Here is a 22,306-nt window from a genome sequence, read left to right on the forward strand (position 1 = left end):
AAACTGTTCAGAGGCAAAAAGCTAAAAGCCCCGCTCATCTAATTAATACTGATCTTCATAGATGTTTTTGGAATTCATTGCATATTCTCTTCTTTTTATCTTATTTGATTTTCAGTTGCTTGAGGACAAGCAACAATTTAAGTTTGGTGTTGTGATGAGCGGATAATTTATACGCTTTTTGGCATTGTTTTTAGTATGTTTTTAGTATGATCTAGTTAGTTTTTAGTATATTTTTATTAGTTTTTAGTTAAAATTCACTTTTCTGGACTTTACTATGAGTTTGTGTGTTTTCTGTGATTTCAGGTATTTTCTGGCTGAAATTGAGGGACCTGAGCAAAAATCTGATTCAGAGACTGAAAAGGACTGCAGATGCTGTTGGATTCTGACCTCCCTGCACTCGAAGTGGATTTTCTGGAGCTACAGAAGCCCAATTGGCGCACTCTCAACGGCGTTGGAAAGTAGACATCCTGGGCTTTCCAGCAATATATGATAGTCCATACTTTGCCCAAGATTTGATGGCCCAAACCGGCGTTCAAAGTCACCTCAAGAAATCCCAGCGTTAAACGCTGGAACTGGCACCCAAATGGGAGTTAAACGCCCAAACTGGCATAAAAACTGGCGTTTAACTCCAAGAAGAGTCTCTACACGAAATTGCTTCATTGCTCAGCCCAAGCACACACCAAGTGGGCCCGGAAGTGGATTTTTATGTCATTTACTCATCTTTGTACACCTTAGGCTACTAGTTATCTATAAGTAGGACCTTTTACTATTGTATCTGTAGACTTTGGTAGCTATCTTCGTTTTATGCTATCTTAGATCATTGGGAGGCTGGCCATTCGGTCATGCCTAGACCTTATGCTTATGTATTTTCAACGGTGGAGTTTCTACACACCATAGATTAAGGTGTGGAGCTCTGCTGTACCTCGAGTATTAATGCAATTACTATTGTTCTTCTATTCAATTCCGCTTGTTCTTTGTCCAAGATATCACTTGTTCTTCAACTTGATGAAGGTGATGATCCGTGACACTCATCATCATTCTCACTCATGAACAAGGTGACTGACAACCATTCTTGTTCTACAAGCAATCAAAGCTCTAGTGAATATCTCTTGGATTCCTGATAACACGATGCATGGTTGATCGCCTGACAACCGAGTGCTCGCCTGACAAACGAGCCAGCCATTCCGTGAGATCAGAGTCTTCGTGGTATAGGCGAGAACTGATGGCGACATTCAAGAGAATCCGGAAGGTCTAACCTTGTCTGTGGTATTCTGAGTAGGATTCAATGATTGAATGACTGTGACGTGCTTCAAACTCCTGAAGGCGGGGCGTTAGTGACAGACGCAAAAGAATCACTGGATTCTATTCCGGCCTGATTGAGAACCGACAGATGGATAGCCGTGCCGTGACAGGGTGCGTTGAACATTTCCAATGAGAGGATGGGAGGTAGCCACTGACAACGGTGAAACCCTTGCATAAGCTTGCCATGGAAAGGAGTAAGAAGGATTGGATGAAGACTGTAGGAAAGCAGAGAGACGGAAGGGAAGGCATCTTCATACGCTTATCTGAAGCTCTCACCAATGATATACATAAGTATCTCTATCTTTATCTTTATGTTATTTTCGTTTATCACTATACCCATTTGAGTCTGCCTGACTGAGATTTACAAGGTGACCATAGCTTGCTTCATACTAACAATCTCCGTGGGATCGACCCTTACTCACGTAAGGTATTACTTGGACGACCCAGTGCACTTGCTGGTTAGTTGTGTGAAGTTGTAGTGTTCACAATTTCGCGCACCACTCTGCAAATGAAATCTTGATTTCAAGAGTCTTGAGATAGTCTGCAAAGCGGGCAAATTGTTTATCTTGTTCCGATTGGCGGAGTTTCTGAGGATAAGGTATTTTGGCTTTGTATTCTTCAACCTTGGTTGCTGCAGATTTATTTCCTATAGAGGTAGGTTGAAAAGCCTTCTTGAGGGAGTTATTATCAGCACTTTCAAGTGTCTGACCCCTCACAGGCATTTGAACACCAGGATTGGGGGCTGGATTGGTGTTTAACGCCAGATTCCCTCCCTTTTCTGGCATTTAAACGCCAGAATTATTCCTCTCTGGGCTCTTACTGTCCTCAGAGGGATTTTGGTTAGCAGTCTGCTTATCCTCTATTAATTGTTCTTTTCTTGGCTTTCTGCTGCCTTGAGTTGAGGTATTCAATATTTTTCCACTCCTTAATTGAACTGCTTGGCACTCTTCTGTTATCTGTTTTGATAACTGCTGTCTTGTCTGGTCAAGTTGTGCTTCCATGTTCCTGTTAGCATCCTTAGTGTCTTGTAACATCTCTTTAAATTCTGCCAACTGTTCTGTCAGATAACATAAATGCTGATTGATTTCAGCAACTTGTTCTAGAGGACTAAGTTCAGTGGATACTGCCTTAGCCTCTTCTTTTATGGAGGGCTCACTACTTAAGTACAGATGCTGATTTCTAGCAACTGTATCAATGAGCTCTTGAGCCTCTTCAATTATTTTTCTCATATGTATAGATCCACCAGCTAAGTGATCTAGAGATATCTGAGCTTTTGCTGTAGGCCCGTAGTAGAAGATGTTTAACTGCACCCATTCTGAAAATATTTCAGATGGGCATTTCCTTAGCATCTCTCTATACCTCTCTCAGGAGTTGTAAAGGGATTCATTATCCTCTTGTTTAAAGTCTTGGATGTCTAGCCTTAGCTGCGTCATCCTCTTAGGAGGGAAATATTGATTCAGAAATTTGTCTGACAACTGTTTCCATGTTCTTATGCTAGCTTTAGGTTGGTTATTTAACCACCTCTTAGCTTGGTCTTTTACAGCAAATGGAAACAGTAGTAATCTGTAGACATCCTGATCTACTTTCTTATCATGTAATGTGTCAGCAATTTGTAAGAACTGTGCCAGAAACTCAGTAGGTTCTTCTTATGGAAGACCGGAATACTGGCAATTTTGATGCACCATAATAATGAGCTGAGGATTCAACTCAAAACTACTGACTCCGATGGAGGGTATACAGATACTACTCCCATATGAAGCAGTAGTGGGGTTAGCATATGACCCCAGAATCCTTCTGGACTATTCATTTCCACTTAGGTCCATGATGGAGTAAGGAGATGATGTAGAAAAATTTTATTTTATATTTATTTATTTAAATATATATATTTTTCGAAATAATAAAATAAAAAAAAACTAAAATAAAAAAATTTGAAAATATTTTATGAGGATTTTCGAAAAAGTGAGGAGAGAGAAAGTGGTTAGGAAGTTTTTGAAAAAGATATGATTTTAAAAAAATCTTAAAAAGATATGATTTAAAAAAATTTTGACAAGTCAACCCAAGGGATTCGAAAATTATGAGCAATTAAAGGAAAGATATTTTTTTGATTTTTGAATTTTATTATGAAAGAGAAAAATACACAAAAGGCACAAGACTTAAAATTCTTAGATCTAATGCTCCTTGTTTTTCGAAAATTTTGGAGAAAAAACACCAAGGAACACCAAACTTAAAAATTTTAAGATCAAAACATAAAGAAGACTCAAGAACACTTTGAAGATTTCAAGAACAACAAGAACAAAAAGAAAGAACACCAAACTTAAAATTTTTAGAAAATCAAAAATAAATTTTCGAAAATCAAAGAAAAATAACAAGAGAACACCAAACTTAAAAGTTTGACACAAGATTTAATGGAAGAAAAATTATTTTTGAAAAAGTTTTAAAAGGAAGATGCCCAATTACCAAGAACATAAGCACAACGCTCTAGCCAACTGAGCTATAAATTTAACGTGTTTTAAGAATGTATTTAATATATAATTTTTTTTTAGAACTGATAATTTGAAAATGCACAAGAAAAACAAGAAAATACACAAAACAAGAAAAACTAAAGATCAAACAAGAAAAAGAGCAAGAACGACTTGAAGATTAAGCAAGAACAATGAACACAAACTCAAAAATTTAAAAGAAAATAGAAACATGCAATTGACACCAAACGTAAAACATGCAACTAGACTTAATGAGAAACTAACAATTAATAAAGAAAAATAATATTTTTGAAAAGAAAAAAAAAAGTAAAAGACTCTAAACCAAAAAGACAAATTTTTCCAAATCTAAGTAACAAAATAAATCGTCAGTTGTTCAAACTCGAACAATCCCCGGCAATGGCGCCAAAAATTTGGTGCACAAAAATTACAATCACACTTTGTAATTCCGCACAACTAACCAGCAAGTGTACTGGGTCGTCCAAGTAATACCTTACGTGAGTAAGGGTCGATCCCACGGAGATTGCCGGCTTGAAGCAGGCTATGGTTATCTTATTATTCTTAGTCAGGATATCAATAGGGTTTTTAGTTTTAATTGCGAAAAATAAAAGAGCATGAATTGAATGATACTTATTGCAGTGATGGAGAATGGGTTGGAGTTTTGGAGATGCTCTGTCCCTTGAATTTCTGCTTTCCTACTGTCTTCTTCTTCACGCACGCAGGTCTCCTTCCATGGCAAGCTGTATGTTGGTGGATCACCATTGTCAATGGCTACCAGCCGTCCTCTCAGTGAAAAGTGTCCATGTACAAGGCTAATCACCTGTTGGTTCTCACTAATGTTGGAATAGGATCCATTGATCCTTTTGCGTCTATCACCATGCCCAGCATTCATGAGTTTGAAGCTCGTCACAGTCATCCCTTCCCGGATCCTACTCAGAATACCACACACAAGGTTTAGACTTTCCGGATCTCAGGAATGCATCCAATCGGTTCTAGCTTATACCACGAAGACTCTGGACTCACAGATTGAATGCTCTATTGTCAGGAGAGGCAGTCAAACTCGTGAACCAGAAACCCAAGAGATATACATTCAATCTAAGGTAGAACGGAAGTGGTTATCAGACATGCGTTCATAGGTTGAGAATGGTGATGATTGTCACGGATCATCACATTCATCATGTTGAAGTGCAAACGAATATCTTAGAATAGAAACAAGTGATTGAATAGAAAACAGAAATACTTGCATTAATTCATTGAGACGCTACAGAGCTCCTCACCCCCAACCATGGGGTTTAGAGACTCATGTCGTCAAAGGTACAATTTCAAATGTAAAAATGTCATGAGGTCCAAAATAAATCTCTAAAATTAGTTTTTATACTCAACTAGTAACCTAGGTTTACAGAAAATGAGTAAACTAAGATAGATGGTGCAGAAATCCACTCCTGGGGCCCACTTGGTGTGTGCTAGGACTGAGCATTGAAGCTTTCATGTGTATAGGCTATTCTTGGAGTTTAACGCCAGTTTGTAACCTATTTTTGGTGTTTAACTCTTGTTTGTAACTTGTTTCTGGCGTTTGACGCCAGAATAGGGCAGAAAGCTGGCGTTGAACGCCAGTTTGTGTCATCTAAACTTGGAAAAAGTATGAACTATTATATATTGTTGGAAAGCCCTGGATGTATACTTTCCAACGCAATTAAGAGCGCGCCATTTAGATTTTTGTAGCTCCAAAAATTTCACTTCGAGTGCAGGGAGGTCAGAATCCAACAGCATCAGCAGTCCTTTATGAGCCTCTGAATCAGATTTTTGCTCAGGTCCCTCAATTTCAGTCAGAAAATAACTGAAATCACAGAAAAATACACAAACTCATAGTAAAATCCAGAAATGTGATTTTTGTATAAAAACTAATAAAAATACACTAAAAAGTGGCTAGATCCTACTAAAAACTATATTAAAACACCCCTAAAAAGTGTATAAGATATCCGCTCATCACGTTCTCCCTGCAAGAGGTCAATGATGGTGGAATCTGCAATAGTGGCTTTCACGTTACTTTACCCTTTTTTCCTTTCAATTGAATATATATATTTATAATGCTTTTCCCTTTTTTTATTATATATATATATATATATATATATATATATATATATATTTATAATGCTTTTATGTTGCCATAACTACCGATAACAAACAAAAGGGCATTTATGTCTGAAATAATTAAAAAGGATGATTTTAAATTCAAATGCGACATTAAGAACGATTCTAAATTAAAGATTACATCAGGGACGATTTTAATTCTAACCCTCAATGTTAGGGAACAAAATAATACTTATCCCTATCTTTAACTATAATACAAGTCATGAACCCAAGTTGGAAAATACATATGCCACCAAGAAAAAATACTCAAATGAATTCAAATACAATAATTTATAGTCTAGGACAATTGTATACATAAAACTAGCAAAAATAAAAATTCTACACACCATGTTTTCTCTATATTTTTCACATTTCAGTTGCTAGGTCCTTACGCTATTGAATTCATTCATGGTTACTTTTCACATCAATTGTTTCGACTTCATTAACTATAATATCATCTCCTACGAGTATATATTCTGGTAAAAGAGTTGTATCTTCTTCAGCTCGTAAAATCTCCATGGAAAACTATTTTAATAAGTAGTACATATATATTTCAAAAACATGAATATATATTAAAAGAGAAGAAGAAATCTAAGCTAGTTTTGGATCATGCATACCCAAAACAGAGAAAAGATGAAAACCCAACTCATATGTGCTCAAAGAAAAAAAATTAACTAATATTGCAATATATAAATGTATAATACAAACAAAGGTGAAGGTTAATATAATTTTAAACCTTGAGTTAAGTTGTCTAGTACAAAGAAAGGAAAAAATTGTGATAAAATAATAAAGAGTTTCATAAAACAGACAACACACGTACAAATGAAGAAGCTTCAAATATGCAAAAACAGAGAAAAAGAGATTATTTGATACTACAGAAATAAAGGAAGAGAGATTATCACTAGTTAGAATTTGTAACCAAAAAAAGATATATTTAAAACTTTAGAAAATAAATGGATAAAATAGTCTAAAAAAATATAAATTGATATTCATTACTCAAAATTTGTGTCTCATTATTTTATTGAAACATAAAAAATATATATTTTGTATATATTTATGTATAAATATATTTTTTTCATTTTTGTATCTCACAAATTAAATAATAGACACATCTCATTATGAATCTATTTGAAAAGTTTCAAAAATAATTTTTTTGAGTTTTCGATTTATGAAAAGTAGTACTATTAATGTCGGGTATAATTTTTAAAATCAAATTTCATCTTTTTAAGAAATTATTTAAGAACTTATAAAAAAAATTAAAAAAATAATTTCTCTCATAACATAATTATTTTTTATTATATTTTTAATATACAATTTATTATTTAAATTATTTTTTTTAAATTAATTAAATTGTTAATTCAAACTGGACCTATATCTGTATCTTAGTCACAGAGAGCATCAAATCCCGTAAGTGCACCGGTATCTAAGTTATCCCAATTGAATTGCACACATTTGTTAAAGAGAAAATAGAAGGCAAATATATCCTACTTTCCAATGCAGCACAAATCTTGGCTGCAATCCATGTTTTCCGCAAATATACCGAAACCGTACGCAGCTAAGAAATAACCGTTAAAATGTTCAAACCGGGCATTTGGTCTAGTGGTATGATTCTCGCTTAGGGTGCGAGAGGTCCCGAGTTCAATTCTCGGAATGCCCCCGTAGACCCACAATGATTTTTTATCAGACTGAAACCGTTCATTCACAAGTCAGAAAAACAGTACAACCAGCACGCGGATTTCAACGTGTTCTGCTTAGCCGCATACCATCACCCTATGGCCTACAAGCTGTGGTAATATGCAGTACAACTCTCAAAAAACAGTATCTCAAACTCACATTTATACTAAGGGTCTATCTAGTATACAGATGTGTTTTGGTATAGATTTATAGATTTTTGTTTTTATTTGGTTGTTTATTGATTTAAAAGTGTATCACTAAAAGTGTTGCTTAAAGAAAAAGTGTTACCCTTAATCGTTAACTTGGCTCTGATACCAATTTTAAAATGTAATTTCTTTTTCAAAATTTCTATTAACTCTTCATAATTTGCTTCGAATAAGTTTATAATTTGTATAGATTTGGTTGGTGGTACTTTATAATTTGCAATTTTATAATCAAAAGTATTGACCATTTCTACTATTACTAATTCTGATTTCATTTTTATAGTTTTTTCAATCTTGTTTTAGTTTATAATATTCTTTTTTGCATGGATTATTGTATATAAAATCTTTTATCTGTTTGTCTTTTTCTTTAATATAATTTTTCAAATCCTCAAAAACTTTTTTTATTTCTACACTTTCTGTTGTTTCTAAATATCTTTTTAATTTTTCAACTTCATTTTCCATTTTTTCTTTCAACAACTTTAATTCTTTTAAGTCATAATATGGTTTTACAGGCATTTATAAATTTTTTAAGTTTAGCTCCAACTTGTTTATATTTGTTCTTATTTCTATCCTTTTTATTATAAGGTCATTAATTTCGAACTGAAAGTTATTTAACTCCCTTTTATACTCCTTTATTTTACTTTTTAATTTTTTCGCCCTTTTTCTTTTTATTTTGTTTTCTGGTCTTTCAATCTTTGTATACTTCATTATTTATCTTAGAATTTCTGCAAATTCTATCATTGATTCATCACTATTTTCTAGAGATTCTATTAATTTTTCTAACTCTTCAACTTCTCCTTTCAATTTGTCATAGATTACTTTTAGAGCTTCAAATGCTCTTTGATTTATTTCAGAAAACTGTAAATAATTCAACCGATTTTCTCTTTCAAAGAGCTCTTGTTTCTTGTCTTGATAGGTTACATATATTTTTTTTATTTATTGTCATAACTTAATGTTTAGGGTTTCATTTAATTTTTCGACCTTTTTTATTAATTCTTTTATTTCAGAATTTTCTTCTTTAATCTTTAACTTAGATAAACTTAAAGGGCTATTAATTTTAGGTTCTCTTATTTGAAAATTCGATGAAACTAATTTTCTTGATGGTTCTTTTAATAATAAAACTGGATTTTCAATAGCTTTATATTTTGGTATTTCTGTTTTTACGATTTTCTGAAATAATTCATCAACATAAATTCTTTCTCTGTTTTTAAATATTATACTATGATGGCTATTTGTTAAAGCATAATTTATTGCATATGTAATTGAAAATGGTTCATCATCTTGTTCCATTAGATTCTTTCTGTGAAATTTATAAGCTAAGCTTATAGATCTTCCAAGATTTTCAGTTGATAAAGGTATAGCGTATCCAAGATGGGCATTGAATTTAACATTTACGTTTGCCAAGTTTCCATGAACAATTCCAATTATTTGATCTATTGGGTCATCAGTAATTCTTTTATCGCAGATTGCTAAGCTTATTGGTGAATTAATTCTTTTTATGTATGTAGATTTGATTAAGACTTGTATAGTACTAATATGGATCCATCCAATTTTATATCTTTTTTGTTGATCCTTAATTTTCTCAATCTGTTTACTCAATTCTTCATCATTTATCAAAGCTATTTCAAGTTTTCCATTGGCGGATTTTATCTTTATAGGTGCTTCAAGTTGAATTTTTCCATAGTATATTATATTTTTTCTATTAAAAACTTCTTTTAAAAGATTTTGTTTATTAAAATTTTCATTTGATTTTAGATTTAATTCTGTTTTTAGAACAGCCTGTTTTTCATTATCTAATAAGGCAAATAATCTATAATAATCAGATTCTTCCGTTAATTCTAAACTTTCTAAATAATTCATAACTAAGAGATTAGGATAAAGGCGTACCTTTCTGGAGAAAAACTTCCTTTATTTAGAATATTTTACATAAGATGTTTTTGTCTCCAGAGGGGAGATTGTAGATACTAACTCCAGAGGGGAGTTTAGAATTGGTTTTTCCTAAGGGAATTCTTCTTCAGACTATAGAATCGCCTTGGCAGCTTCCTCCTTGCTCTCCTAGCATATGAGTACTCTTAGCCTCCTGCTTTCTATTGTCTGATGCCTTCTACAATTGCCTAAGCAATCTATTTATAATGGTTGGGTCTGATGGACAATTCCCATCCTTACCCTTCTTATGACGTCATTGCTTACGTCATTGTTTATTATCTTGCACCAGCTACATTGTTGGTGCTCTATGACCTAAGCGCTTACGTCATTATGCAATAATGTCGAGAGATGCTTCAGATGCGCTGTCCTCTTCTTTTATGTGGGTAGATGAGCTGTCTTCTTCTTTTATCATGTGGGTGGATCCCATTTCATTATTGCTTTCTTTAGATATTTCTGAGACACACAGCTGGCACTTGTGGTCTTCTCTGTTTTTTATCAAATAGCAGAGATTCCTTTTTATCCCTTCAGGGAGTTTTTCTAAGAGTCCGGATAGATTGTAGAATGCAGATTCAAACTCTACCAAGAGTCTCATCTCTCTTTCTTCAATTTTATTTCTTTTACTGGACACAAGCAGAGTATTTCTGCTTTTATAATTGATTCTTGTGTGAGATTCCCTTGTTATCTTTTGAGTTCTTTCGAAGACCCTTGCTAGTGTGCTGGCTAGTCTTCCTTCATGACTGTAAATCATTAAGTCTTGAATCTGATCAATTGGTTGAAAATTTCCTGGAAAGACAGACATGAATATTACTTGGTGTGCTGGAACCAAGCATTCTTCTTCTTCATTAAAAATAGGTTGACTGTTTGTAAATTTTAGGGATATATTCCTTGGATTTACATTGTCAATCATATTTTTAAATCTCTTTACTGCATCAACAAATCCTGCAGGAAACTCACTAATAATTTTTAGATCATTAAAAATTAAAATTGTATCAATTAATCCATACTGGAAAAACTGATAGGTGTCCGATGGGGAAGCATCTGGAAATATAACCAGCTTTGTTAGCTGTTCTTTGGCAATAGGATAATATCCCAAAATTGCCCTTTTTTCTTCAGTCCAATTTAGGACTATGTTAAGGGTTTCTCTGAGATTTGATCTACAGACCCTTTTCTTTTCCTTGATTTCAGCCCTTGTAGGAATGTTTCTTATTATCCCTGTTCTCTAGATTTGAATTGGAGCTTTATCTGCTCTTTTTAGGGTTTGCTCTGGATGGAGAGCTTCATATTCCCTGAAGGATTCCTTTGCTTCTTCCAGTGTTAGAAATCCTCCTTTATGAATTATCCTTGATTGATGTGTGAATGGTGCTGCTTTTTCCCAGGCATCATATACTCCTTTCATGGGACCATTATAAATTACATAATATTTTTTATCTTGGGTGGATTTTTTAATGATTTCAGCAATTGTTTTATTTTTTGAAATTTTTTCTTCACCTGATTTGTCCACCATGCTTAGCTGGCTGAACTCTGATGGTTTTGCTTGTTGTGTTGATTTCATTGCTTCAATGGCTTTCTTGAGGGATTGGATCTGTGTCCTTATTTGCTGACAATGCTTGCATTTTTCGAGTTCTTGTTCATATTTTTGAATTTCTTGATCTAATGCATTGTAGACGAACTCCATTCTCTCGTTAATGTATCTGTAATAACATTTTTGTCACCCTTAATATATTCAATTTTTATTGGATATTGTAACAAAAATAATTGCCATCTTACCAATCGTCCATGATTATAATCAACTTTTAAATTATATCGTATAAAACCTGTTAGGTAACTTGAATCTGTCCTTAATGTAAATTCTCTGGGTAGTAAATCAATTTTCCATTTCTTAAGAGATTTAATTGCTGCCAGAGTTTCCTTTTCATGAGTGGTATATCCCTGTTCTGTTGGAGTAAAAGTTCCTGAAATATACCTGCAAAGTAATTTCTTTGGGGGATATTTAGAATCTAGTGATTCTTTTTCTTGTTCCAAGCTTTTTATAGCTTTCTTAGCTTTTAGACATCCTGACCAGGTTATGTCTGAGGCATCTGTTTCTACTATTAAGTAGTCATTTTCTTCTGGAATATAAAGTTCTGGAAGTTTTTCACATAATTCTTTAATTCTTTGAATTTGCATACTATCTTTTTCATCCCATTTCCATTCTTTTTTAGTACTTATTTTTGGAAATAGGCTTTTAGTGTATTCTGTTATATTCTTTAAAAATCCTTGATCAGAAATATAATTTATACACCCTAAAAATCTTTGTAATTTTTTTCTATCTTCTATTTTATTAGGAAATAAATTTACTTTTTCTAGAATATTTGGTTGAAGTTTTAGCTTTCTGATGAGCGGATATTTTATACGCTTTTTGGAGGTAATTTCATGTAGATTTTAGTATGTTTTAATTAGTTTTTAGTTAAATATTATTAGTTTTTAGGCAAAAATCATATTTCTGGACTTTACTATGAGTTTGTGTGTTTTTCTGTGATTTCAGGTATTTTCTGGCTGAAATTGAGGGAGCTGAGCAAAAATCTAAGTTAGGCTGAAAAAGGACTGCTGATGCTGTTGGATCCTGACCTCCCTGCACTCGAAATGGATTTTCTGGAGCTACATGAGTCCAATTGGCGCGCTCTCAACGGCGTTGGAAAGTAGACATCCAGGGCTTTCCAGAAATATATAATAGTCTATACTTTGCGCGAAGATAGACGACGTAACTTGGCGTTGAACGCCAAGTATATGCTGCTGTCTGGAGTTAAACGCCAGAAACACGTCATGATCCGGAGTTGAACGCCCAAAACACGTCATAACTTGGAGTTCATTGTTAATGGACAAAGAGTTAAACATTATTTTGAAGGCAATTTCGAGCAAGAATGCTCAGAACTGAGACTTAATTAAAGCTCAGTAATAGTCCAGCTAATGACATTAAAGAAGCGCTTGCTGGGAGGCAACCCAGCCAATCACAAAATTTAATTTTATTTGTTTCTGTTGATTTTTACAGGTATAGGTCAAAATATCTTCAAGGTAAAAAAGCAATTGATTGGATTCACAGAGTTACAGGAGAATTTGGAAGTTCACTGGCGAAAAAAGGCCAATAAGAAACATTTTGGGCATTAAACGCCAGAAAGAAGCATCTTCTGGGCGTTAAACGCCAGAAAGAAGCACCTTCTGGGCGTTTAACGCCAGATTGACAGCATCCTGGGCGTTCAGAAAAATGCCCAGTGACAAAGGACTTCCTGGCGTTCAACGCCAGAAAGATGCATCAGCTGGGCGTTAAACGCCCAAACGATGCATGTTTTGGGCATTTACAACGCCCAGGAGAAGCAGCATTTGGGCGTTAAACGCCCAAAACATGCATCGTTTGGGCGTTTAACGCCAGGATGGTGGGGAGGAGGTAAAATTCGTTTTTCTTCACAATTTTTCTAAATTTTTATGTTTCAATTCATGATTTCTTGCTTAAACATGTTTCAAAATGTCATCCTTCAACATCTAATTAGTTTTCTAAGAACCCTAATTTCTAAAATCCCTTTTTCAAAAATATCAAATATATCTTAATCCATAAAGACAAACTGTTTTCCAATCCAATCCAACTCTTTTAAGTTTGTTTTCAAAACTCAATTATCTTTTTAAAATCTTTTTCAAATCTTTTTCAACTCATCATATCTTTTGATTTCGAAATTGCCTTTCCCTCTATTCCTCTTCTATCCTTTATTTTGCTTGAGGACAAGCAAACCTCTAAGTTTGGTGTGATTTGTCATGATCACTGAGCTAAAACTCATCAAGATCATGGCACCTAAGGGAACAGGAAGAGCAAGGATGTGAACTTAAGGGAGCTGAAGCGTCAGAAATTAATTCTTGAAGGCACCCCACAGACTAGAGGAACATCCACTTCCCAAAATACAGGTTGTTAAGTTCTAATTCTAGCTCTAACTCTGTGATAGTATTATTATAGGATTTTACCTTAGAAGTTATATAGGAGTAGTAGTAATTAGCATATCTATTTTGATTTTATTTTCAATTAAGTTATAATTTATTTTTCTCATCATCATCAAACATGAATAAAATAGTAGATTTTTAGAATAAAGAGGCAATTTAATTTTTTTGAGTTCTTAATAAGGAAAATTCTAATTATTTATATGTGGTGGCAATACTTTTTGTCTTCTGAATGAATGCTTGAACAGTGCATATTTTTGATATTGAATTTTATGAATGTTAAAATTGTTGGCTCCTGAAAGAATGATGAACAAGAGAAATGTTATTGATGATCTGAAAAATCATGAAATTGATTCTTGAAGCAAGAAAAAGCAGTGAAAAAAAAATTGAAAAAAAATTTGCGAAAAAAAAAATGCCAAAAAGAGAGAAAAAAAAGCAAGCAAAAAAAGCCAATAGCCCTTAAAACCAAAAGGCAAGGGTAAAAAGGATCCAATGCTTTGAGCATTAATGGATAGGAGGGCCCAAGGAAATAAATCCAGGCCTAAGCGGCTAAATCAAGCTGTCCCTAACCATGTGCTTGTGGCATACAGGTCCAAGTGAAAAGCTTGAGACTGAGTGGTTAAAGTCGTGATCCAAAGCAAAAGAGTGTGCTTAAGAACTCTGGACACCTCTAATTGGGGACTCTAGCAAAGCTGAGTCACAATCTGAAAAGGTTCACCCAATTATGTGTCTGTGGCATTTATGTATCCGGTGGTAATACTGGAAAACAAAGTGCTTAGGGCCACGGCCAAGACTCATAAAGTAGCTGTGTTCAAGAATCAACATACTAAACTAGGAGAATCAATAATACTATCTGAATTCTGAGTTCCTATGGATGCCAACCATTCTGAATTTCAAAAGATAAAGTGAGATGCCAAAACTGTTCAGAAGCAAAAAGCTACTAGTCCCGCTCATCTAATTAGAATCTGAGCTTCACTTGAAACTCTGAGATATTATTGTTTCTTAATTTCTTTTCATCCTATTTTATTTATCTAGTTGCTTGAGGACAAGCAACAGTTTAAGTTTGGTGTTGTGATGAGCGGATATTTTATACGCTTTTTGGGGGTAATTTCATGTAGATTTTAGTATGTTTTAATTAGTTTTTAGTTAAATATTATTAGTTTTTAGGCAAAAATCATATTTCTGGACTTTACTATGAGTTTGTGTGTTTTTTTGTGATTTCAGGTATTTTCTGGCTGAAATTGAGGGAGCTGAGCAAAAATCTGAGTTAGGCTGAAAAAGGACTGCTGATGCTGTTGGATCTTGACCTCCCTGCACTCGAAATGGATTTTCTGGAGCTACAGGAGTCCAATTGGCGCGCTCTCAATGGCGTTGGAAAGTAGACATCCAGGGCTTTCCAGCAATATATAATAGTCCATACTTTGCGCGAAGATAGACGACGTAACTTGGCGTTGAACGCCAAGTACATGCTGCTGTCTGGAGTTAAACGCCAGAAACACGTCATGATCCGGAGTTGAACGCCCAAAACACGTCATAACTTGGAGTTCAACTCCAAGAAAAGCCTCAGTTCGTGGATAGCTTTAGTCTCAGCCCCAGCACACACCAAGTGGGCCCCAGAAGTGGATTTCTGCACCAATTATCTTAGTTTATTCATTTTCTGTAAACCTAGGTTACTAGTTTACTATTTAAACAACTTTTAGAGAATTATTTTGTACCTCATGACATTTTCAGATCTGAATTACATACTTTTTGACGGCATGAGTCTCTAAACTCCATTGTTGGGGTGAGGAGCCCTGCAGCGTCTCGATGAATTAATACAATTCCTTTGTTTTCCATTCAAACACGCTTGTTCTTATCTAAGATGTTCATTCGCGCTTAATTATGGAGAAGGTGATGATCCGTGACACTCATCACCTTCCTCAATCCATGAACGTGTGCCTGACAACCACCTCCGTTCTACATCAGATTGAATGAGTATCTCTTAGATTCCTTAATCAGAATCTTCGTGGTATAAGCCGGATTGATGGCGGCATTCATGAGAATCCGGAAAGTCTAAACCTTGTCTGTGGTATTCTGAGTAGGATTCTGGGATTGAATGACTGTGACGAGCTTCAAACTCCTGAAGGCTGGGCGTTAGTGACAGACGCAAAAGAATCAATGGATTCTATTCCAACCTGATTGAGAACCGACAGATGATTAGCCGTGCTGTGACAGAGCATAGGAACGTTTTCACTGAGAGGATGGGAAGTAGCCATTGACAACGGTGACACCCTACATAGAGCTTGCCATGGAAGGGACCTTGCGTGTGGAAAAGGATTTCAAGGAAGAGTTGAAGTTCAAAGGACAAAGCATCTCCAAAACTCCAACATATTCTTCATTACTGCATAACAAGTATTTATTTTATGCCATTTTCCCTTTCTTCACTAAACTTGAAAAACACTGTTGTTGGCATCCTGACTAAGATTAATAAAATAAATATAGCTTGCTTCAAACCAATAATCTCCGTGGGATCGACCCTTACTCACGTAAGGTATTACTTGGACGACCCAGTGCACTTGCTGGTTAGTGGTACGAGATCATAAGAAATTTTGATTTTGATATTGAGATTAAGATTTCGTGCATCAAGTTTTTGGCGCCGTTGCCGGGGATTATTCGAGTTTGAACAACTAAAGGTTTATTTTATTTCTTAGATTAGGAATAATTTACTTTTATTGTTATAGAGTCATTAAATCTTGATAGGATAGTTTCTTTTCAAAAATTTCTTTTCAAAATTTATTATTTTTCTTTATTAATTGTTAATTTTTCGTGAGTCTAGTGTCTTGTTCTAAGTTTGGTGTCAATTGCATTTTTTATATTTTTCTTTAAAATTTTTGTGGTAGTGTTCTTTGTTCTTTCTTGATCTTCAAGTTGTTCTTGTTTATTTCCCTTGTTTGATCTTTACTTTTTCTTGTTCTGTGTCTTTTCTTGTTTCACTTGTGTTCGTTTTAAAGCATTAATATTTCAAGAGGAATATACCTATTTAGAACAAGTGTTACATTTACTCCCAATTGGCTAGAGCATTGGTTTATATTCTTGATGAGTGGGCACCAGTTCTTTTGAAAATCTTTTTCAAAAATAATTTTTCTTGATTCAATCTTGTGCCAAACTTTAAGTTTGGTGTTTTCTTGTTAATCTTTTCATAATTTTCGAAAATTTTATTAAAGTTTTCTAAAAATTTTAAGTTTGGTGTTCTTGTGAATCTTCAAGGTGTTCTTGAGTTTTTCTTGTGTCTTGATCTTAAAATTTTTAAGTTTGGTGTTCCTTGGTGTTTTTCCTCCAAAATTTTCAAAAATAAGGAGCATTAGATCTAAAAATTTTAAGTCTTGTGTCTTTTATGTGTTTTTCTCTTTCATCATAAAATTCAAAATTCAAAAAAATATATTTTCTAACTAATTTTGAACTATTTTTTTTGAAAATTTTATATAAAAATTCAAATTTCAATTTCAAAATATTTCCAATTTCTTTTATTTATTTCGTTTTTTATTTATTTTATTTTATAAAAATTAATTTAAAAAAAATAAATAATATCAACATATAAATAATCTCTTTTATTCCATCATGGAATTAAGTGGGAATGAACAGTCCAGGAGGACTCTGGGGTCATATGCTAACCCCACTACTGCTTCATATGGGAGTAGTATCTGTATACCCTCCATTGGAGTTAGTAGCTTTGAGTTGAATCCTCAGCTCATTATCATGGTGCAGTAAAACTGCCAGTATTCCGGTCTTTCACAGGAAGAACCTACAGAATTTCTGGCACAATTTTTACAAATTACTGACACAGTACATGATAAGGAAGTAGATCAGGATGTCTACAGATTATTACTGTTTCCGTTTGCTGTAAAAGATCAAGCTAAGAGATGGTTAAATAACCAGCCTAAGAACAGCATAAAAACATGGAAACAGCTGTCAGAAAAATTCCTGAATCACTATTTCCCTCCAAAACGGATGACACAGCTAAGGCTAAGCATCCAAGGCTTCAAACAAGGAGATAATGAATCCCTTTATGATGCCTGGGAGAGATACAGGGAGATGCTAAGAAAATGCCCCTCTGAAATATTTTTAGAGTGGGTGCAATTAGACATCTTCTACTATGGGCTTACAGAAAAAGCTCAGATTTCTCTAGACCACTCAGCTGGTGGATCTATACATATGAGAAAAACAATTGAAGAAGCTCAAGAGCTTATTGATACAGTTGCCAGAAATCAGCATCTGTACCTAAGCAGTGAATCTTCTATAAAAGATTAAGCTAAAGCAGTAACTGCTGAACTCAGCCCTGTGGATCAGGCTAATGAATTCAATCAGCAACTAGACTTTCTAACTCAGCAGCTAGCCGAATTCAAGGAAATACTACAGAAAACAAGAATGGCTAACAGGAATATGGAAGTACAGTTAAAGCAAACAGAAAAGCAACTGTCAAAACAAATAGCAGAAGAATGCCAAGCAGTTCAATTAAGAAGTGGGAAAACATTAAATACCTCACTTCAAAGCAGCAGGAAGACAAGAAATGAACATATGGCTACTCAAAATCCCTTTGAGGACAATCAGCGCCCAGAGAGGAATAATGCTGGCGCTGAACGCCCAGCCCATGCTCATTCCTGGCGTTCAATGCCAGAAACAAGCATGAATCCGGCGTTGAACGCCCAAGGGGTGCATGGTTCTGGCGTTTAGACACCAGTAACAAATAAGGAGGTGACGTCTGACGCCACTCCAGCTTCCACCCCTGGCATTCAAATGCTAGTGGGGGATCAGTCACATACAAGTGCTGATAACAACCCTTCTAAAAAGGCTTCCCAACCCACTCCTGTAGGTAATAAACCTGCAGCAACTAAGGTTGAGGAATACAAAGCCAAAATGCCTTATCCTCAAAAACTCCGCCAAGCGGAACAGGATAAGCAATTTGCCCGCTTTGCAGACTATCTCAGGACTCTTGAAATAAAGATCCCGTTTGCAGAAGCACTTGAGCAAATACCCTCTTATGCTAAGTTCATGAAAGAGATCTTAAGTCATAAGAAGGATTGGAGGGAGACTGAAAAAGTTTACCTCACTGAAGAATGCAGTGCAGTCATTCTGAAAAGCTTACCTGAGAAGCTTAAAGATCCTGGGAGCTTTATGATACCATGCACATTAGAGGGTACTTGTACCAAGCAAGCTTTATGTGATCTTGGGGCAAGTATCAACCTAATACCTGCATTTACTATCAGAAAGCTTGGTTTAACTGAAGAAATCAAACCAACCAGGATATGTCTTCAACTTGCTGATGGCTCCATTAAATACCCATCAGGCGTGATTGAGGACATGATTGTCAAGGTTGGGCCATTTGCCTTTCCTACTGACTTTGTGGTGTTAGAAATGGAGGAGCACAAAAGTGCAACTCTCATTCTAGGAAGACCTTTCCTAGCAACTGGCCGAACCCTCATTGACGTCCAAAAAGGGGAAGTAACCTTGAGAGTCAATGAGGAGGAGTTCAAGTTGAATGTTGTCAAAGCCATGCAACATCCAGACACCCCAAATGACTGCATGAGTGTTGATATTATTGACTCTCTGGTAAGAGAGGTCAATATGGCTGAGAATCTCGAATCAGTGCTAGAGAACATCTTTAAAGACGTTCAGCCTGATCTGGAGGAATCAGAGAGAATAGTAGAACCTCTGAAAATCCCTCAGGAAGAGGAAAAACCTCCTAAACCCGAGCTCAAACCATTACCACCTTCCCTAAAATATGCATTCCTGGGAGAAGGTGATACCTTTCCTGTGATCATAAGCTCTACCTTAGAACCACAAGAAGAGGAAGCACTAATTCAAGTGCTAAGGACACACAAGACAGCTCTTGGGTGGTCCATCAGTGATCTTAAGGGCATTAGCCCAGCTAGATGCATGCACAAGATCTTACTGGAGGGTGACGCCAAGCCAGTGGTTCAACCACAAAGGCGGCTGAATCCAGCCATGAAGGAAGTGGTGCAGAAAGAGGTCACTAAGTTACTAGAGGCTGGGATTATTTATCCTATTTCTTATAGCCCCTGGGTGAGCCCTGTCCAAGTCGTTCCTAAGAAAGGTGGCATGACAGTGGTTCATAATGAAAAAAATGAACTGGTTCCTACAAGAACAGTTACTGGGTGGCGTATGTGTATTGATTACAGAAGGCTCAATACAGCTACCAGAAAGGATCATTTTCCTTTACCATTCATAGACCAGATGCTAGAAAGACTAGTAGGTCATGAATACTACTGCTTCCTGGATGGATATTCAGGTTATAATCAAATTGCAGTAGATCCCCAGGATCAGGAGAAAACAGCATTCACATGCCCATCTGGAGTATTTGCATACAGAAGGATGCCATTTGGCCTGTGCAATGCACCTGCAACCTTTCAAAGGTGCATGCTCTCAATTTTCTCTGATATGGTGGAAAAATTTCTGGAAGTCTTCATGGATGACTTTTCAGTGTTTGGAGACTCATTCAGCTCCTGCCTTAACCATTTAGCACTTGTTCTAAAGAGATGCCAAGAGACTAACCTGGTTTTAAACTGGGAGAAGTGTCACTTCATGGTGACTGAAGGAATTGTCCTTGGGCACAAAATCTCGAACAAGGGGATAGAGGTGGATCAAGCTAAGGTAGAGGTAATTGAAAAATTACCACCACCTGCCAATGTTAAGGCAATCAGAAGCTTTCTGGGGCATGCAGGATTCTACAGGAGGTTTATAAAGGATTTTTCAAAAATCGCCAAACCTCTGAGAAACCTGCTAGCTGCTGACACGCCATTTATCTTTGATAAAGAGTGTCTGCAAGCATTTGAGACTCTGAAAGCTAAATTGGTTACAGCACCAATCATCTCTGCACCAGACTGGACATTACCATTTGAATTAATGTGTGATGCCAGTGACCATGCCATTGGTGCAGTGTTGGGACAAAGGCATGACAAGCTTCTGCACGTCATTTACTATGCCAGCCGTGTTTTAAATGACGCACAGAAGAATTACACAACCACAGAAAAAGAGCTACTTGCAGTGGTTTACGCCATTGACAAATTCAGATCCTATTTAGTAGGATCTAAAGTGATTGTGTATACTGATCATGCTGCTCTTAAATATCTACTCACAAAGCAGGATTCAAAACCCAGACTTATAAGATGGGTGTTGCTTCTGCAAGAGTTTGATATAGAAATAAGAGACAGAAAAGGAACAGAGAATCAAGTAGCAGATCACCTGTCCCGAATAGAACCAGTAGAAGGGGCTTCCCTCCCTCTCACTGAGATCTCTGAAACCTTTCCGGATGAGCAACTCTTTGCCATCCAGGAAGTGCCATGGTTTGCAGACATTGCAAACTACAAGGCAGTGAGATTCATACCCAAAGAGTACAGTAGACAGCAAACAAAGAAGCTGATCACGGATGCAAAGTATTATCTTTGGGATGAGCCGTATCTCTTTAAGAGATGTGCAGATGGAGTAATCCGTAGATGTGTGCCTAAGGAAGAAGCACAGAAGATCCTATGGCACTGCCATGGATCACAGTATGGAGGACATTTTGGAAGTGAGCGAACAGCCACAAGAGTCCTCCAATGTGGCTTCTACTGGCCTACTCTCTATAAAGACTCCCGAGTGTTTGTACTTAATTGTGATAGTTGCCAAAGATCTGGCAATCTACCTCACAGTTATGCCATGCCTCAACAAGGGATCTTGGAGATTGAGTTGTTTGATGTATGGGGCATTGACTTCATGGGACCTTTCCCACCATCATACTCAAACACTTATATTCTGGTGGCAGTGAATTATGTATCCAAATGGGTGGAGGCTATTGCAACACCCACCAATGACACTAAAATAGTGTTAAAATTCCTCCAGAAACACATCTTCAGCAGATTTGGTATCCCTAGAGTATTAATCAGTGATGGGGGCACTCATTTCTGCAATAAACAGCTTTACTCTGCTCTGGTTCGTTATGGAGTTAGCCACAGGGTAGCTACTCCATATCACCCACAAACTAATGGGCAAGCTGAAGTCTCAAATAGAGAACTCAAAAGAATCCTGGAACGGACTGTAATTAACCGTAGAAGGGATTGGGCAAGAAGCTTGGATGATGCTCTGTGGGCATACAGAACAGCATTCAAGACCCCTATAGGGACCTCTCCATACCAGCTTGTGTATGGAAAGGCATGTCACTTGCCAGTGGAACTGGAACACAAGGCCTACTGGGCAACCAGATTCCTAAACCTTGATGCCAAGTTAGCTGGAGAAAAACGATTGCTCCAATTAAATGAGCTAGAGGAATTTAGACTCAATGCTTTCGAGAATGCAAAGATTTACAAAGAGAAAGCGAAAAGATGGCATGATAAGAAATTGTCATCCAGAGTCTTTGAGCCGGGGCAGAAAGTTCTGCTATTTAATTCTAGGCTCAAATTATTCCCCGGGAAATTAAAATTCCGGTGGAGAGGTCCATATGTAATTACAAACGTATCACCATATGGATACATAGAGCTTCAGGATAATGACTCTAACAAAAAGTTCATTGTTAATGGACAAAGAGTTAAACATTATTTTGAAGGCAATTTCGAGCAAGAATGCTCAGAACTGAGACTTAATTAAAGCTCAGTAATAGTCCAG

At 35.9% G+C, this 22,306-nt stretch overlaps 1 non-coding gene across 1 annotated transcript; it reads left to right on the top strand.

The window, feature by feature from the left end:
- The first annotated feature begins 7,494 nt into the window (after positions 1-7,494).
- On the top strand, positions 7,495-7,566 carry TRNAP-AGG (transfer RNA proline (anticodon AGG)). Its single transcript has one exon. It is a non-coding gene; the product is annotated as a tRNA-Pro (tRNA).
- Positions 7,567-22,306: the final 14,740 nt, after the last annotated feature.

This window comes from Arachis stenosperma, chromosome 6 (assembly GCF_014773155.1).
Source record: "Arachis stenosperma cultivar V10309 chromosome 6, arast.V10309.gnm1.PFL2, whole genome shotgun sequence".
In the NCBI taxonomy this organism is placed as follows: Eukaryota; Viridiplantae; Streptophyta; class Magnoliopsida; order Fabales; family Fabaceae; genus Arachis; species Arachis stenosperma.